The 18,149-nt window shown below is 35.9% G+C and overlaps 1 protein-coding gene and 1 long non-coding RNA gene across 2 annotated transcripts in view; both read right to left on the bottom strand.

Annotated features, from left to right (window-relative positions):
• The window catches only part of DMD (dystrophin), a 1,227,136-nt gene that overhangs the window by 1,143,887 nt on the left and 65,100 nt on the right, over positions 1 to 18,149 (bottom strand). The gene's annotated exons all lie outside the window — the stretch shown is intronic.
• Positions 4,546 to 18,149, bottom strand: part of LOC118170891 — a 70,423-nt gene continuing 56,819 nt past the window's right edge. The window contains exon 2 of the long non-coding RNA XR_004752915.1: positions 4,546 to 7,180. This is a non-coding gene — a long non-coding RNA (uncharacterized LOC118170891). The remainder of the gene's footprint in view (positions 7,181 to 18,149) is intronic.

Here is an 18,149-nt window from a genome sequence, read left to right as displayed (position 1 = left end):
AAGGAATGTATAACCTCTGTTTTTATAGGAAATCATGTTACAGGATATGGTATTAATTATCCATACGAAAGTCTAATAAGAAATGTAATCAAAAGATTATACACAGATATGAAAAAGAACTAATTACAGTAAAACCTTGATATTTTCGCTAGTAGTCTCAGTCAGGGAAAATGGATATTCGTCATGAATGTATTCCTGGCAGGTTATTCAGACAGAAGAAATATTCACAAAAGAAGCTCTGAAATAATTAATACACAAAGGACCTTTTTGATGAAACATAAATACACTCTGCTCCAATGAGAGGTTGCATTCAAATTTAACTGTGGAATACAAGACGAATTTAATACAACCAGCAAAACCTTAGACCAGATACAGAAGTGTGGTTGCATTTAACAGTAGCAAAAAATACTTACATATGTACCAGTACAGAATGAGATATAGGATGATCTCATTTTGATCCATTGCATCAACATCAATGATCATCAATCACTGCACATATTTGTTTTTTATTTTTTTGTTATGGACTTGGATTCAATTTAAGGACAACATCACCTATGCTATTAGCTGTAAACAGTTTTCAGAGGTTGATACATAGATCCTAGACATGTTTAACTCACCTAGCTTCAAAAGTCATAGACAAAACATGTAACAGGCAATTGTCCAACTTCTCCTCATCAAACAAAATAGACAGTTTCCCTCCCCAGATGGATTCAAATTACTCTCAGCAATTCTTAAAATACACATCCTGAAGTCAGCACCAATGCTATCAGCTCAATTAAGCCTCATGTACTGTTTTTGCCATGCTCTAAAAACAGTTCCTCTCCAGGTTGCATACATACTGATCAATACATTGTATTCTGGTGTGAGGAAATTGGGTTTCTTCTCATGTCCGTGCTTCCAAGGACTCTGCTGTGACTGTTCAGGCTACAATACATTCATACCCTACAGACTGCTCTGTGCTATGTTGGTTTCAGGGAGCCACAAACACAGAAATTGTAGAATACAAGCTATTGTTACTCATACCTTACAGCAAAGCTATTAAAAGTGGCTTGCAGGTGTCTTTTTGGCTTGTGGCAGAACTATTACATCTAATGCAAATCAAACAAGACTAGGACCACCCTTCCCTTCTGCCTGCTCTTTGCTACCACTCAAGGTATTAGAAAGCCTGCCTAAGTAGTGCACATTGTGATTCCCCAAAAGAGTCCCTAAGGATGATAGAAAAGGGTACTTCCATCCTTAAAAAACAACATAAGTTCTGTGCAATGAAAACGAGAAGGTTATACTCTTTTTGAACGAGATACTTTTGAACGTGATACTTTTGAACGAGAGGTTATACTCTTTTCTTCTTGGAGCTGTTGAGATAGGAAAGCAAAAACATGGCTGGAGCTGGTATTTGTGTGCTTGTCAACAGGCTGCAAGCAATGATCAAAGTCCAAACCCTGGCCCCAAACTCTGCTTGTCATTTTGTACTTTTGCCTACTGTGCACTCCAACAGTTGCTCCTCTCCAGAGCCTAGACTTCCCTGGTGAGACCAAGGGGGAACCCTCTGGAGTCTGATACAGCCAGAAAAGCCTGGGCAGACTGCAGCACCACAGGCTAAAGCTACTGGCAAACACTGGGTTTGCAGGCAAAAGTGGCTTCATTCCCCTTCAATTTACCTGCTATTCTAAGTAATATGCATCCTCAACATACATACATGTTCATTATGTTCTTTCTATTGCATGGCACCACTTACAAATCTCTGATGATACTACTAGTACTACAAAACCGAAAGGAGCCTTGGGTTGTTCCACTAGTAATTAACAGCATATTTATCTGATGAGTATCTGACTCGAGCGTCAAATGCCACAAAGGCAAAAGCTCATTTCAGTACTGCCACAAGTGCCAAGCAATTTTCTGCATAACTCTTCAACCACTCATAACAACACCGGTGCACAGGTCATGTCCTCCCTGAAAAAAAAAAAAAAAAAAAAAAAAAAATCCCCAATGAACATATGCACCAGCCTCTGAGTAAAATCTCACTAAAGTCTCGCTGGAGAAGAGTTTTAGTAGCATGCCCTCAGATGCAGCACACTAGATCAGTTCTTCAGCATTATTTCTTTCTTCCTCCCCTGAGATCCCCACAAAAGCAGTGCTGACGGTTGAATGAGAAATCCTGTAAGCGGGGATAACACTTCCAGCAGCATACCGCAGAGAGCTGTTGTGTGCCTGAGTTAACTGCAGCTAAGCACTGCCAGCAAGGTAGTACAGACAGCTGTTGCCTACTATTTCTTCTCCCTCCTAGATTTTCCTAAAAAATAAAAATGAATGGCTTTATTGAAGTTGTCGAAAAACTATGCCAAATGAAGGCATAATGTCTGGAAAAAGCATTAAACTGACCCAATAACTTTTTTTCTGTCTGTTGCTTGACAGCCAGAATATTACAACAACTGATTTGGGACTGTGCCCAATTTCATCCATTTGCAATGAGCAAAATAAAAAAGACAAAGAAAAAGAAAAAGAAATATATATAAAAAAAGCAGTCTTATTGGAGCATTTCGAACTTTCTTTACACTGAGCCAAGTGCATCATAAAAAGAAAAATCTAATATCTACAGCAAAATAAACCAAAGATGACTGTACATAAGCATTGTTACACCCACCTCTCAAAATCACAGTGGTCTCGTGCCAGCTCCTATGAAGATTTTCTGATCTGCTGCAGACTGTCATATTTTGAATGTTAAATTGAAACAAATTAAATCAAATGATTTCACATGATAAAGCATTTACAGGTCACTTTACAGCACAAACATTTCCTATAATTTTGATTTCTGTTTTGAAAAGGGGTGTGTAAAAAGGAAAGAGGACACTTCAGATTTTCCTGATTATCCCACTCATTTTCTTTATACTTGACTTCTAAATTTGGCAGCTGTTCATACCTCTAATCATAACCATAAATGTTATCTCCAAATACAGAGAATATTTCAAGATCCCCACCTGAAAAACCCCAAGACTTATTTGGTGCATTGTATTTTTAAAATCATGAATTATATATATTAAAAAAAAAAAAAAAAAAAAAAAGTTAAAATCAATGTATGCAGTGTTCATCAATTATTAATGCGAAACGAGGCATATGAAAGATTTTTTTGCACTATATATTCTGATTCCACTAACCACTGATGGCACAAATCATGTTGCACTGTATTTATATATATATATATATATATATATGATACATAAGGACCTCCCAAAAGGGGTCCTTATGACAGTTAGGAAAAGTCTATGAAATCATTTTTCAACTTTTACTTTATTATTCTGAAAAGAAACAAGTTATATTAATCTTGAAATCAAGATGTTAAAAAATAATTGGCCTCTGTAGTACTTAACTACATATACTCACACAGCCGCACAGATTTTAAACACGTATAATGTTCTCTCTAGTTCACAAGCTTCCCATGCTGTATTCATAGAAGAGATGTTTCAACTGATATTTTTCATAGCTTATCAAGGTATACATAATATTCATCAGTTCTTTGCTGCAGTCAAATACCCTTTTTAGTTTAATTGCACTCAAAAACAATTAAAAAAATGAAAAGCAAGAGAAAAAAAAAAAAAAATGACATGCTCTGCTGTTTTCCTTGTCCTCTTGTTCTTGTTAATCTTATTTAATGTGCATATTTAGAAAGAACAGATACAACTGAAATAACAATTTGATCTGTATCTCAGCCAGCCAGAATCAAGAACAGGCATAAAAAGAATCAATTAGATCTTACATTCATTTGATCAATTAACAAGAAATATTTACCTATGATCTCCTTGATCTAAACAAGTATTAACCATCAGTTAAGACTTCAGCAATACCATGCAGCTTGAATTGAATACTGAAAACTAGTTTTAGACATATTATCATAAATCCCTAAAATTCTTACAACGCAACTATCTTTGAAAGCTCTTTATAAATTTCCTGTTGCTGCCTAGCTACCTATTTTGTATGGACTCTGTTCTGTTCTAGCCTGTACTGAATTAAGTGGAAAAGGTATTACACAGGGAAGAGGCTACACAGAGAGGCCGCAGAGGATCATCGGGTTGAGTTCCATTTGGACTACACCCATACTTTTGCTGCCACCTATGGAGTCGAGGCACCACATTTAACACCCTTCTGTGGCTTCTCAGACAAGCTCAGCCAACTCAGACCCCCCCCTCACCTTGCTTTTTGGTGAGGTGAATAATGACTATAGATGAAGATTACATAACTATATAACCACTATAAAAGACAATATAAATACAAATGAAGAAAAAGTTATTTGATGTTACATTCACAGCTATATGCCAATGTGTTTTCAATTCTCATAGCTAATAAAAAGTCAAGTTAACATTTTCATCCTGTACAGTGGTCTAGCTCAAGGACTTATTTGTTGCAGCTTTTATTTGTTGCTGTCTCAGAGCTGAGAGCTATTGCCATTTCTGGTGAAGTAGGCCACTTCTCTGAAACTTGTAAACATGCATTCATATTTTTTTTGTTACTCTAGTCTTTTTTTTTTATTATTATTATTATCATTTATTTATGTTTAAATCCATCATGATCCCATTTCCATGGTATTTTCAGTCTTGTTACTTAAAAAGAGTATATCATTCCCATCCCATCTTTCCTGAAAAAGCACATTACCTCCTTCTAAAGGAAATTTATGTAATTTATTCTCTACATATGGGATGAATTAGCATACCTAATCCTTATGGAAAAACAGAGGAACTCCCTCACTGAGAAGCTGGAGGCAGAGATGCTATTCCCACCTAGCTCTAAGCGTGGCATACAATGGGGAGCACCGTATGGCTCACAAACCCTCAGCCACCTATAAGCACTAGAAATAAAAATATGGGGCAAAGTAAAAGTGTTGGAATATTTTGATGAGTTTAATTTTCTAAGAGAAGGAATCCTTAATTTTATGCACCAAAAAAGTAAAAATAAAAATAAAAATAAAAATGCATTGGAAGATTTTTTTTCCTTTGTTTCCACAGGAACAGCCTTTAGCTATAATTATAGCCTGCACAGCCATGTTTAGAGTTACTTTTCCAGCCCACTCTTCTGTTTCAAACCTGGTAATGTCATTGCACCCATCCTGGAAATTTCATTTATCCAACAATCTTCAGTTATAGTGGGGCACTTAATACTAATAAAAAATGGGACATTATTAGAAAATTAGATACATATTTCACTTCCTAGTGTTTTATAAACATGTAGCTTAAAAGTATGCAAACGTTTTTATGAAACAATGAGGACACCACCCATATTGCAACTTAAAATACTCTACATCTGTGCTTGTACCATACACATTTCAAATGTTTTTTGATGGTTGCCCAAGAGTACTGTATACATTTGACAGAAATATATGCAGTAAATATAGCAAATAGTGTATTTGTCTGCAGTGTATCTTTCACAGCAAGGTATCCTTTCAGCACTCTCCATTATCATGAATCTTAGCTCTTTCTACTTCCATCCAAGTTAGCAAATTTTACTCATACCGCTAATGACCCACTCATGTGGGGTCAATTTTACACTACACATTTGTCAATACTTAGAAATGGTTCCTGTATTCTATGTAATCTAGCGTGGGTACACAAAATTAACTTTTATGCACTTTCCTTAGGTATGGTTTTGGGATAGAATTCAAATTCACACCAGCTTGTTTCAGCAGCAACACCTCTAATTATGAGATAAGATATTCCCAAACACAGGAAAATGACAGCTCAGTTACATAAAATGACATTTGTGTAATATAAATAAGCATTTGAAAGACATCATTAGAAAACAAAACAGACATAAAAAAAACGCTAACGATATATTGGAATATTCCGCTATTTATTATCAATATTTTTTGCTAATATAGAATGAATACTTAAAGAAGCATACAATCATGCTCGAAAATAATTTTCTGTTTGATTTTCTGAGACCTAGGATGTCAGCATTCGTATTGTCTCCTGACTTCATCACAACTGAATAGTCCATCAGGTAATTCAAACTTCCCTATAACCATCCCTAAGAACAGGGATTCCCTTTCCTGGTAATCTAAGTAAACAATTCCAGCAAGGACGACATGCAGCTCCTTCATTAGACATAGGATCAATTTGCTTTGATTTTTTATTTTATTTTAAGAAGCCCTGAAAATATTGTCTGTTCTCCCTCATTTATTCATAGTAGTTCATTAGTGAGATTTTGGAAAGAACAAGTTACTGGGATATAGGTCATGTGGTTTAAAAAATAGCATCAATTAAACATGTTTAAATGTTATTCCCTCCCTTGCAAGAAGGAAAGGATCAGTATTAGCTGTGCTTTATGTTTCCTAAATTAATATAGTAGGCTTTCACCTTGAATAATGCATGACCATTTGAATTAAAACAAAAAGCATAGAGGTTTTCTATGTCTTATTACCCATTCAGAGTCTTACGAGAAATCCCATTATGTTTTATCCATCAAAAACTGAGATTAATGAAAAATCCCCAGATAATCTTAAATGCTGCAGCATTTACAGACCTTTCAAAGCAGACTGCATCACTGTTATTTGTGCTGCTGTACCAACACAGTTAGAGGATCTGTATTGTATCCCACATGTTAAGAAACTTCTGGCAACTGAATTTGAGCATGTTTTCCCCCTCCCTGTTTCAGGTATAGTTTGCCTTTCAGATAGGATTTTCATCGTGCCTGAAGTACAGGAAACTAACATTTTCTGGGACAGAAGTGTGGCTTAGGGCCTTAATGTACACATCTGCATTGAGAGCTGGGGTGAGGGGTGTTGAAAATCCTCTTATATTAAGTATCTTCAACATGAAAGAATCCAGTTTTCAGTCATGGGAGGGACCAGACTAAAAGAGACAGGAATCCCTCTCTTCTCATGTAAGTCCTTCTAGACAGCGAGCATAAGCTCTGTGCATTCAAAGACACTTGGAAAAGCATTAACAGTGATGAAAAAGCAGTATTTTCCTCCTCTTGTGCATAATGTGCAAATGCAGCAATGGTGGAGAACTGAAAGAGTCTCTTAAATGAAACGCTCAACATCTAAAACAGGCTCCAGACAGATCTCCTGTGTTTCTCTGTTCTCACAGTTCTTCATTACTTATTGCTGAAAGTTTAGAGGTGTCATGTACAGCAGACTCATCTTTATGATATCCTATGTGAGCTATTAGATTTCAGCAGAGCTTCCATAGCCCTGCAATTTTAAAGAAATGTCACGTCAATCCCTGCACACTAGTGAAAGTTCATAGGTACTTGGTATTGTTTAAGTTAGGGGAGCAAACTGCTATGAGAAAAGGTATAATCACACATTAAATAGGGTCAATAATTATTTTTTCAACCAAAACATTTAAGTAGACATATTCAACAGAAGGGCAGTGATGATGAAAGCATGTTCTGTTAACAAGCACATAAATATATATGGTTCTCATGGCAGCCTTTAGTCACTACATACCACTCCCCAACACATACATGCCCCCTGACATAAGGTATGTGGAAGAGCAGCCTCTGCTCCAAGCAGCTCCACAATGCATATAACACAGCATGACTGAGAATGTTAGGGGATAATATTCTGTACTTTTAGAGGAAACAGGTACACACTGTTGCATTTTCCAGACTTTTATTTTTTTTTATTTTTTCCTGAACATACACTCTAGTCTCTTAAAGCCTCATTTATATTACTGAATATCAGGTTCAAATTATTATTATGAATTCAGCAAGGTACCCACAGCCTGATACATTCCTACCTACCCCAAAATGAGATGTGCATTCAATCATGCACTTTGTAAAACATATTTTATGCTTCTGTGTAATTTGTACAACTTATTATCAGGTTTACTGTCAGAGACAAGAGAAAAGCTGTTCAACTAAGAAAATAATTCATTTTCCCCTTTATTTTGTGAGGGAGGAACACAAAAATATGAAAAAGGTGATAAGCATGTATTACTGATTTTAAATATTACATGAATTTATTCAAGGACTTTGAAATGTCACTGACACCAGTCTTAAATTATTATTTTGATACTCTATCCAGTAAAATGTAAGGGTGTATTAGTGCTGTATGATACTTCCCAAGCAATTGCTTCCCACATTCTTTGTCGATTGGATTTTTTTTTTCCAAAATATAATTGACAGCTTGCTTTCTTTTGTGTATTTTAAATCTATTAGTAGTTATCTCATTGAATCTTCTCAACTCCATAATGATCAAATCTATTACATCTTGATTAAAAGAATGCTTTCTTAAATGAATAACACTCTTGAAGAAAATAGGTTTTTATGCATTTCTATTTACTTCTCAAACTTTGCAGCTACAGAGAAGAAAATTAAATGTACGTAGAAAGTCTTTTTTGAACACAAACAGAACAACAGAAATAAGTGGAAAACGCAAATATCAAAACGTAGATACTGTCTAAGGAAAAGTGCTTTCATGCTTTCATAGCGATGCTGTTTCAGAAGTTGTAAAATTAAGTCAGTAAAAATGAACAAGAAGTTCTAATTTTACTTGCAAGATCTGCCTTCATAACATAGGGAGGTGGCGCAACAGGCAGAGTTTGAGCCAGTGGTGATCTTAATGGCAGCTGCCAGGGGAGGTTCAGGTTGGAAATGAGGAGACATTTCTTCTCAGAGCAGTCAGGCATTGGGACGGGTTGCTAAGGGAGGTGGTGGAGTCACTGTCCCAGGGGGTGTTCAAGGAAAGGTTGGACCTGGTGCTTACGGACATGTTTTAGTGGGTGACATTGGTGGTAGGGGGACGGTTGGACCAGATGATCTTGGAGGTCTTTTCCTAACTTAATGATTCTATGAAATCCACCACAAATACCAGCCGGGCTGTAGCTCCACACCCCGATGAGAACTGATTCATGCCCATCCATGGGAGCTGCGCAGTGAGGCTGGGGGCTCCCCAGGTATGAGCCCCCGAGGACCCAGCCTCATGCAGAAGGTTTGGCCCTAAACAGGCCCACCTGAACCACCCAATGATCCCCTGACAAGATCCATAAAAGTGATGATGCAAAGCTCTGAGCATCTTTAATAACATAATGGCTCCATGCCCCAGTCTGTACCATCTTCTGGTTTCCAAGCTGCTGGGATATTTCAGCCCCATGTTTGTTATGCCTGAGCTGTGATAAGGTGTTTCTTCAACATCTTGCTCTCCTATTTATGGGTTTAATTGAATAGTATAGGGAAAAATTTAGACTTATGATAACCTTTGTAAATAGCATGTGTGCTTTTATTGTGTAGTCATACAATTTAATGTGGAAGTGATTAATACATTCAATATGTTTCCTCCTAATGACTACTTAGTAATTGATTCGTAACGCTATCATGGCATTTTCCAACAAAACACCAGCGGAATCTTGGGGAAATTGACTCTCACAACTGTGTGCTTTAACATGTAATCAGTTATAACTGCTTTGTATTCCACTTAGGCAATAAGCAAATACAATATTGTGTAATAAGTCATGCCTGCTGTGTTGCTAGGCACAATACTAATGACTATTCTTAACATATATATAAATTATTATTACACCCTAACTCAGTTCCTGCAGTGCTGGTTTTACAGTTTCCGTGCTTTTAAGTACAAGTGGAGAAATTCAGATTAAAGGAAAGTCTTTACACAACAACATGAAGTTTGTTAGCAAGCAAAACCTCTGAAAAAAAACTAAAATGCTACCGCTGTTTAAATTAATATAAAGTACAGAGAATGTAATAAAATAATAATTCAAGAAGATACAAGCAGCATTTAATAGCAGCTTCCAGGCTGGGACCCAACTGTCCTAGACACAAGCAATGCATATAAGCCCTTATTGTTCCTACTCCAACATTTTTCACCCAGGAGATAGTATTAAGATTAAAAATAATCCCCCTACACATGCCCTGAACAGAGCAGCAAATGCATATAAAATGGTTGTTGTTTCTCAGCTTGGAGAAGTCCACTTCTCCAACAGCTTAACCTGCCCAGATCTCCCTGAAAGACAAACCAGGGAGGTGGAAAACAGCAGCCGGGGTCTAGCTGCTGTTTTTTTTTTTAGGCTTAGAATAATCTGTTCTAGCATTCAGTGCTACATTAACAAAAACTGAAAACATCTCTTCTGTCTCAAGCTTTGATCTCTTCCATACTCTAATAAATAAAGCACAGGGTGCTGTTTTTTATTGTCTGTAACAACCATCTAGAAAAGTGAAACAACTGATGAAGACAGCACGGTCACAAAGAGAGGTAGAGAAGATTTCACCACTCTTCTAAACAAAACCCAACAAAATCAAACCTTGCATTCAATCAGTGCAGGCATACAGAAGATTAAATGTTCATAGAGAAAAATCTACCTTGTCACTTTTATTAAAACAGGGTTTTGATGCCAAATGAAGCTATGTTAAATGCCATGAAAACTAGGCCTGAGAGAATATGCGCCTGGGAGATCAATATGTGAACGAGCAACTGAGTCATGCGCTGCATCCAAATGAGAAGGAACATCATGCATAATGCATCTGTTATCCTTCCACAAAAGCAGATGAAAAGTGCTCAGAAAACTGCAGGCTTTCTTCTTACATATCAGGCAGGTAAACTGTTTGGTTCATTTTATGACTAACGAGGTTTTCTGAAATACAGAACACCAGTTGACTGTACAAGTAGTGCAAAAGAACCAACTCCTGACATGAACCTCTCAATGTAATCAGATGAAACACCAAAAGGAAATCAGACAACCTCTTCCAGTTGATATCTACAGTTTTTTTTTTGTTTTGTTTTGTTTTTTAATAATTTCAAGTAGGTTGAACAACAGGTCTATCCGCAAACTGTGTTCACTGTTTTGTAGACTCAAAAGCACAGTTCTTCTGACACTGAAAGCATGACCTTGCAGCACTCCAACAAAAGCCACTGGTTTCAGAGATCTGAGACCACTGTTAGCAGCAGTTTTCTTTGTGCATGCAGCAGCATTTAAAAGCCTTACACTACGCTGATACATACTAGTTGCTACTGATATATTGCACCGGCCATTAACACAGCCCATTCCTTTGAATCTTAACTACAAACAATATAATTTCAGTTAAATGCACACAGCGAGATAACTATCACATATTATAGTAGTATGGAATCCTTTGAGAAACAGGGAAGAATGCTAAAGCAATAATGTGAATTATTGCTGCATAGGAACAACAACAGCACAGTACATCTACTTGCTCAGTAAACAGCAAACACAAATTGACGTGAGGTTGTTTCCCGTAATTTTTTCTCGGATGCATTATATTTAACCACACAAATTTAAGTGTTGTACCATGGAAGCTAAATTATGAAATAACTAAAAAACAAAATGAACTTGAAAGTATACTCAAAATCTCAAAAAAAGAAAAAAAAAAAAAAAAAAAAAGGACAAAGGAGTCATGAAGTAACAACAACAAAATCCAGAAAAGACAATAATACTAAATTGATAGATAATACAATCCAATAGATGAGGATTAACAAGACAATATGTTTTTAATTATAGTTCAGTAGAAGTGCTGCCTATTTCTGTTAATCTAGAAAGAAAATATTTGTATTTACAGGAAAAGAAAAAGTCTTTTAGACTGCAGCAAAACACCAGGAAGCAAATGCTCTGCAGAACATCCATTTGTTGTAATACAGCAAACATTAGCTTCTGGGGGGGATCAGAAGAGAGGAAGGCTTATTATGCATTACTTATGCACTAACACACAAAAGAACAGAGCAGCTATCCTTAAGATGGGAAGCACATGAATGTGTCTGGTGATCATCAACAGATTTTTTTTTAATGGAAGATCTCTAGGGACTGGCACAAAGCAGAAGCTGGCTGATGAAATAGTCATCTTCAGTAGGTGGCTTACATGAAGCATAAAACAGCCTTCAATCTCTTGAAAACTAACTGTGACTAACAATAGTGATGAAAGACTTTTTTTTTTCTGTTCTGATCCTGAAATTTGTTTACTAGTTTTATCAAACAAAAATTTTTGACAATAGATAGATCACTAAATATCACTCCTGTAAGTATTTATCATTCTAAGTGCTTCTTAAAACAAGATGGGCATCATAATAAACTGTCCTTGTGCTAAGCTCAGATATGTGCTCAAAATTTACATACATGATTCTAACCACCCAATAACTAACTCTTCTGTTACTGTCAAGTGTTGTTTATTTTAAGATACAGGCACTTATTTTACAGTGTAGTACATAGCCTTAATTTTTATCAAGTTCATCAGGCACTAAAGGTTCCCAATGACTTTGAAGATTAACTAGGTATTCCATAGGAAGTTATTTGCATATACTTGCCTACACAGCTCTAAGGGATTGCACCACAGTCCCCAATATGCTAAACAAACTCCTCCAGTACCGCATGCTTCACACCTTGTAAGATGCTTGCTGCCCACTTGCAAAAGCACTTCAACGTGTTTTCACTGAAGTGTTTTTGTCACAGAATGGACAAGAAGCAAAAGAATCTAAGTATGTTCTCTACTATCAAGACAATTTAACAATAAAAAAAAAAAAAGGAAAGAAGGAAAGAAGGAAAGAAAGAAAGAAGGAAAGAAAGAAAGAAAGAAAGAAAGAAAGAAAGAAAGAAAGAAGGAAAGAAAGAAAGAAGGAAAGAAAGAAAGAAGGAAAGAAAGAAAGAAGGAAAGAAAGAAAGAAAGAAAGAAAGAAAGAAAGAAAGAAAGAAAGAAAGAAAGAAAGAAAAGGAAAAGGAGGTGGATACTGCTTGCTTTTTTTCTGCTGGGTATTTCTTAGAAAAACACCATGAAATTTACATCCTTCTGTTTTTTCAGAAGGATAGTCTTCTGAAGACTAGTTTCAGAACTAGTCTTTTGCTAGTTCTGAAAGAAGAAACATTTACTTTAAAAGTAAACTTTTTACTTTAAAAGCTTAAGAACAGACAGCCATCCTTTCATTTCTCATTTTCAACTGCTGATTAAGGCTTTTGCACAAGGGGGCAATATTTTTCAAACAGAGCACTTTCAAAGTATGGACTTAACATATTTAGGATTTTCAGCTCTGAAACTACTGAAGTGGACATTGGGTTGTCAAATAGTATAAAGCAAACTTTGCTGCAACTGTTCCAGCTCACTGAGTAGGGAATCTGCCAAAAAATTACTTACTGATTTTTTTGAAAAGATTCTCTAGAACTAAATCTTCCTGGCCATGTTGTTCACAGAAGGGAAAAGAGGGGCTCTCATCTTTCACTCTAAATCATTAGGTAAAGGAAGCTTGGGTTTTCTTGGGAAGTTAAATAAGAGGCCCACAAATAAATACAATTGTTCCTACTTTGGATAAAGGAGGTGAAACAGCCAAGGTGTTAGTCAAAACAGTATTTTTTTTTCTTACCTTTTTGGACTGTGATGTCACTTTGCAAAGAAGGGGAAACCCTACAGAAATCAACCATACCACTGTAAAGCTGCTGATGCTGGAAAAAATTAATAGAAACTTATATCTGGTATCCCTTTAGATTTTTCTGAAAAACTGGCAGGAAAATGTGTAAATAATAATAATAATAATGCTTACTCCAACAGAACACATTAGACATCCAGCATTCCTTTTGCTACAGAGTATTTGTATGAAAAGAAACCATTATTTTACGTATATAGTTAGTAGAAATAAGTATTATTAAAAACTTACTTCCCCTTCCTCCGTTTACAAACGTACAGATTATTTGGTCCAAAACCAGCCAAGAAATTCAGACCCAGAGTAAAGAAGTTGATGCACATTAAGCTGAAGTCCTCAAAACAGAGATAAAGGGACTTTGAAGAAGAAAGGCTGCAGTTTGAAACAGAATAAGGCTCCCTCCCTCCCCATTAGCTTGACAGCTTTTCTTCCATTTCTGTGAAGTATTAGGAATAGCATTAACATTTAGACTTTGTAACAATTCTCTTATGATTTTAACTTCACCTTATTACCTTACTGAGTATTAATCGTGAACCTGATACCTGAATTGAGAAAGTAGCAAGGTCCAAATATTTCAGAAGTCTAATAAATAAATAAAAGTCTTCCACTCTCTTTATTGTTCATTATTTCAATTCAAATTTGCTCCTGAATTTTTTGCCTACATTTTTATTTTTTTTTTTTATTTTTTTTTTTAACCACCTTAACTTCCAGGACAGACTGTATCCATTCAGAGAAATGGAAACTCATCAAGAGCTAGCCAAGTTAATTGACTAATGTAAAATTTCTGAAGCAACAGCAAATAAAGAAAAACATTGGAGTATTCTTATTTTCCATCAACTGCTACTAAATAACTGCTACTAAGTAAGAAAAATTGAAGAAACTGAGAAAAAAAATAGAATTGGCAACAGTTACTGCCTGGCGTTTATTAAAAAATGTGGTAACTCCAGCATAGTATGTGAAATACTATTTCTCAGTCATCTGAAAAAAAAAAAAAAAAAAAAAAAAAGTTTAGACAAGTTGCAATTTAATAATAATTAAAAAAAAAAAAAATCAGCTACGAAGGCTGTAAATCACAGGCAATAAGCCACAAAACCATTTCTCCCTCCCAGTTAGAGACTGGTCCAAGCACTATTCCTGGATCCCATGTTAGGGAACTCCCGGTGGCAGGGCTGGGTTTCACATAGGGCACTGGTTCAGCCATACCAACCAGGGGTCATACAAGCTTGTACTTACAGTGCTTTGCAACGAGCATGCAGAAAGGTGGAAGAAGAGAAGAACAGAAGGACTCCTGGATATCTGGCATCCTTGAATAAGTCTGCTCCCTCACAGAAGAAAAGGTGGCGTGGCTAGCTTTGCTCAGGAAGTGCGGGAGCTTGCAACTGCACCTTGATATTATGGCAGAGCCAAAAGCACTAGGATAAAACAAAATCCCAGTGCTGTAGAGCATATATGATTCCAAACAGAAGGAGTATCTGTCCTGAAGAATTTTTATGTCCATGACCATGTATAGATAGAGATACAAGTAGACAGATACAGCATAGAGAAGAGACAAGGAAAAACAGGGGCAAGTTGGAAGGGCAAGAGATGACAGTAAAGAAACACTAAGCATGTAGTTAGTACCAATGATGACTATTGGTCTGAACACTGCTTTCAACATTTTCTGTAATTATCATGATAAATCCTGTCACAGGGGGAGTACAACAAAGGGGATAATGAAGTCAGCATTACAATAAATATTTAAGGGTACTCTCCTCTACAAGAGAAGGTAATTGGAAAGTTCTGCTATTTGGCCGTGCTCTGGGAGATGCTGACAGCTGCAGATGGGTGATGTAAGGTGTGAAGTAGATCTGAACAGACCTTACAGGAAATACAAAAATACCTTGTGCAGCTTAGATAAGAAAGGAAGGTGGTCAAGTTGTTAGAGATGCAAATGTCATCAGTTATGAAACTGGAAAATACCCATGAGATATGAATTACAGAACTGGCTGGGTTTTCTTTGTTTCTGTGAACATTGCTAAATATTTAAGATGCAGTTTGATATAAAAATAAATGCAATAAATTGCAAGAATGCAATCACAGAAAGACAGTCAGTAAATAGCAGTTAAGAAAAATAAATAAATAAATAAATAACATGTATAAGCACAGAGAAGTGAAGAGAATGTTCATCTTTTAAATAATGGAAAAAGCATGTTTTAATTTGCAAAAGCACCAACCCTAAAAATACATACTCAGGAGTATGTACTTAAAAGTTTTCCTCCCCAGATTTTAACAAGTAAGTTTTTAAGGAATGCTAGTCTTCCTGTATGTTATCTCATTCCTAGTGACACAGGTGGGAGTTGAAGCCCAAAATAGTTTCTAGAATGGGCCAAGCATGAGGTATCCAATGTTAAGAAAAGCAGGAGCAAGAACAGCAACAAAATTAAATTTAAAATAAATAAATAAATCCAACTGAAAGAATTAAAACAGAATTCCTTAACATTTTAAGGACAAATAGAAAGTAAAAAAAATTCATCTTATTTCATAACACCGTGAAAGTGTCGATATTTATATTTCTATTAAAAGATCCATTAAATTATCATCACTATTTAAAATAATATTCAACAGATTTCTGTTTTTCTGCCATATACTATTACTACAGTAAGAGGTACAACAGTACAATATGTTCTACTCTCAAACCTTCCAGCTCCTTTTAGGATCATATGAAGTTTCTGCCCCATTATTGACAGCTAACAGTGAAATCTATGGTTCTGTGGATCTTGAGTCATTTACAGTAATCTTAAAGTCAACATTTTTTCTTGTTAATTCAGCAGTTGGAAAATCAATTTAACAATCAACTATTAAAACCCTATTACTTCACATACTTATTTTGAGCAGTTATGTAAAAGGTGAGCCAAAAACTTGTTACTGCTAAATATCTCCCTGGACAGTTTATACTTCAAAGTACATTTCACAGTATAAAAGAATACATAATCTGCTTACAGTTTTTCAGATTTTGAATCCTTGCACATGTTTCAAAAAGCTGCATAGAGATTTTTACCCTCTTTTTATGTCAAAAGTATTATAACCTGATTGTTATCAAGCACTGCTGCTGAACCAGTGAAATTTCCAGCTGTCTGGCAGGTATGCCATTGATTCTATTGATATTAACTAAGATAATTTCAATTGTCATGTAGAAAATGAATTCAGGATTCAATGCCTGTGAAGTACATAAAACAAGTTGCTTGAGATTTCAATCAACGTTAATATGTTATGTTAGAAACACAGCTCAAGTAATGAACACTATGCACTACCTGAATATACTCAAAAGAAACAGAGAGCTGAATTAAAAGCACAGACATGAGCTCAAGATAAATCTGCTCAAGGTTAGAAATATTATGCAAGTCTTGGAGACCAAAAAGTAAGGAAGAATATCAGATCTGACAAAGCTGGAGAAGGAAAACACTTACTCCAGATCCCAATTAGCCACAACAATCTTATTCTAATACACTTGATCATCCTGTTTCATAAAATGCACAGTGACTTTAACCATTCATTCATTCATTTAACACACATTCGTTCTGCCTCTAATGTTGTAATTTATATCTTGCTTCCAGCTGCAAGTACAAAACCTGTGAAAACCTTTGTCCATCCCAATATAACCTAAATGCACAGTTCTACTCTACTGTCACTGAGGAGCTACTAAGGAAAAATGCTCAAGGCAATGTCACTTTGGCTTTCTAATACATTTGACATTTTGGAAATTCAAAATGATAATGAACAATAATTAGCTTGTAAGCAAGTTGCGCGCTTCTCACATCTCTCACTGATAGAACAACACTCCTGTCACCAGTGGTTTCCACCCGGGAGCCCCATCCAGACACTTGCCAGATTTAACATGAAGACTTTTCCAAAGATGTATTTTAAATCAGTATCTTCAGTGACTATGATCTATCACAAAGTAATGAACTATTGAAGTGTAATATTACACATAAAAACCTTAATAAATCACAAAATATCCTTTGCTGAAAACAGTCTGCAAAATTTGGATGAATTAATGCTGAGAGGCAACAGAGACTTTTAATGTAAGGAAAACAGATCACTAACTGTCAGTTAAAGAAAATAACTCAGAAGTCTTCATTTGATTACTTCCTTACAAGATTTTAGTCAGCAACCCGCTTGGAAAAAAAAAAAAAAAAAAAAAGATCTGATAGGCTTGGTTCACTAGTAAAATTCAGGTGGAAGCTTAGAGATTGGTTTTGCTTAGGAAACTTACAAGGAAGATGAGAAAAGACAATGCCACCCAAAGAATACCCCTAGTAAACGCAGAATTAACACAAAGTATTTTGGCAATCTGGTGAAATACTTCATGGACTGTGGCCATGTACACAGCCACACATCTTAAAGTTTCAAGTCCATGAGGAACCACACCTAGGAAAAGTTAAGAAGCTTGGTATGAACTGCACATGCAGGACAGAACCCCCAGATTCTGTCCACAATCTCATTAAGATTTCATAGCACACTAAGAAAGTGACCTCTCCCTACTTCAGCCCAACTGCTAGTAACAGACCACACAAACAGCTATCTACTTCTCCGTGAGATTGAGATGCGAGAACTATTTATAGTGGGGAGGAAGGGGGTCAGGTCTTACCTGAAATGCTACTGAAAGTCAAAATATTAACTCTCATTTCAAGTAACTTTACTGTTAGGATGAAAAAAGGAAAAAAAAAAAAGTGCACATCTATCTCGCATAGTATCACAATAGCTTGCAACTCTGTGCATAAAGAAATAGCTTCTAAAAAAAATAAAA

Source organism: Oxyura jamaicensis, chromosome 1 (assembly GCF_011077185.1).
Source record: "Oxyura jamaicensis isolate SHBP4307 breed ruddy duck chromosome 1, BPBGC_Ojam_1.0, whole genome shotgun sequence".
In the NCBI taxonomy this organism is placed as follows: Eukaryota; Metazoa; Chordata; class Aves; order Anseriformes; family Anatidae; genus Oxyura; species Oxyura jamaicensis.
Note: the sequence above shows the minus strand (reverse complement) of the source record. Positions and strands in the feature narration are given on the sequence as shown.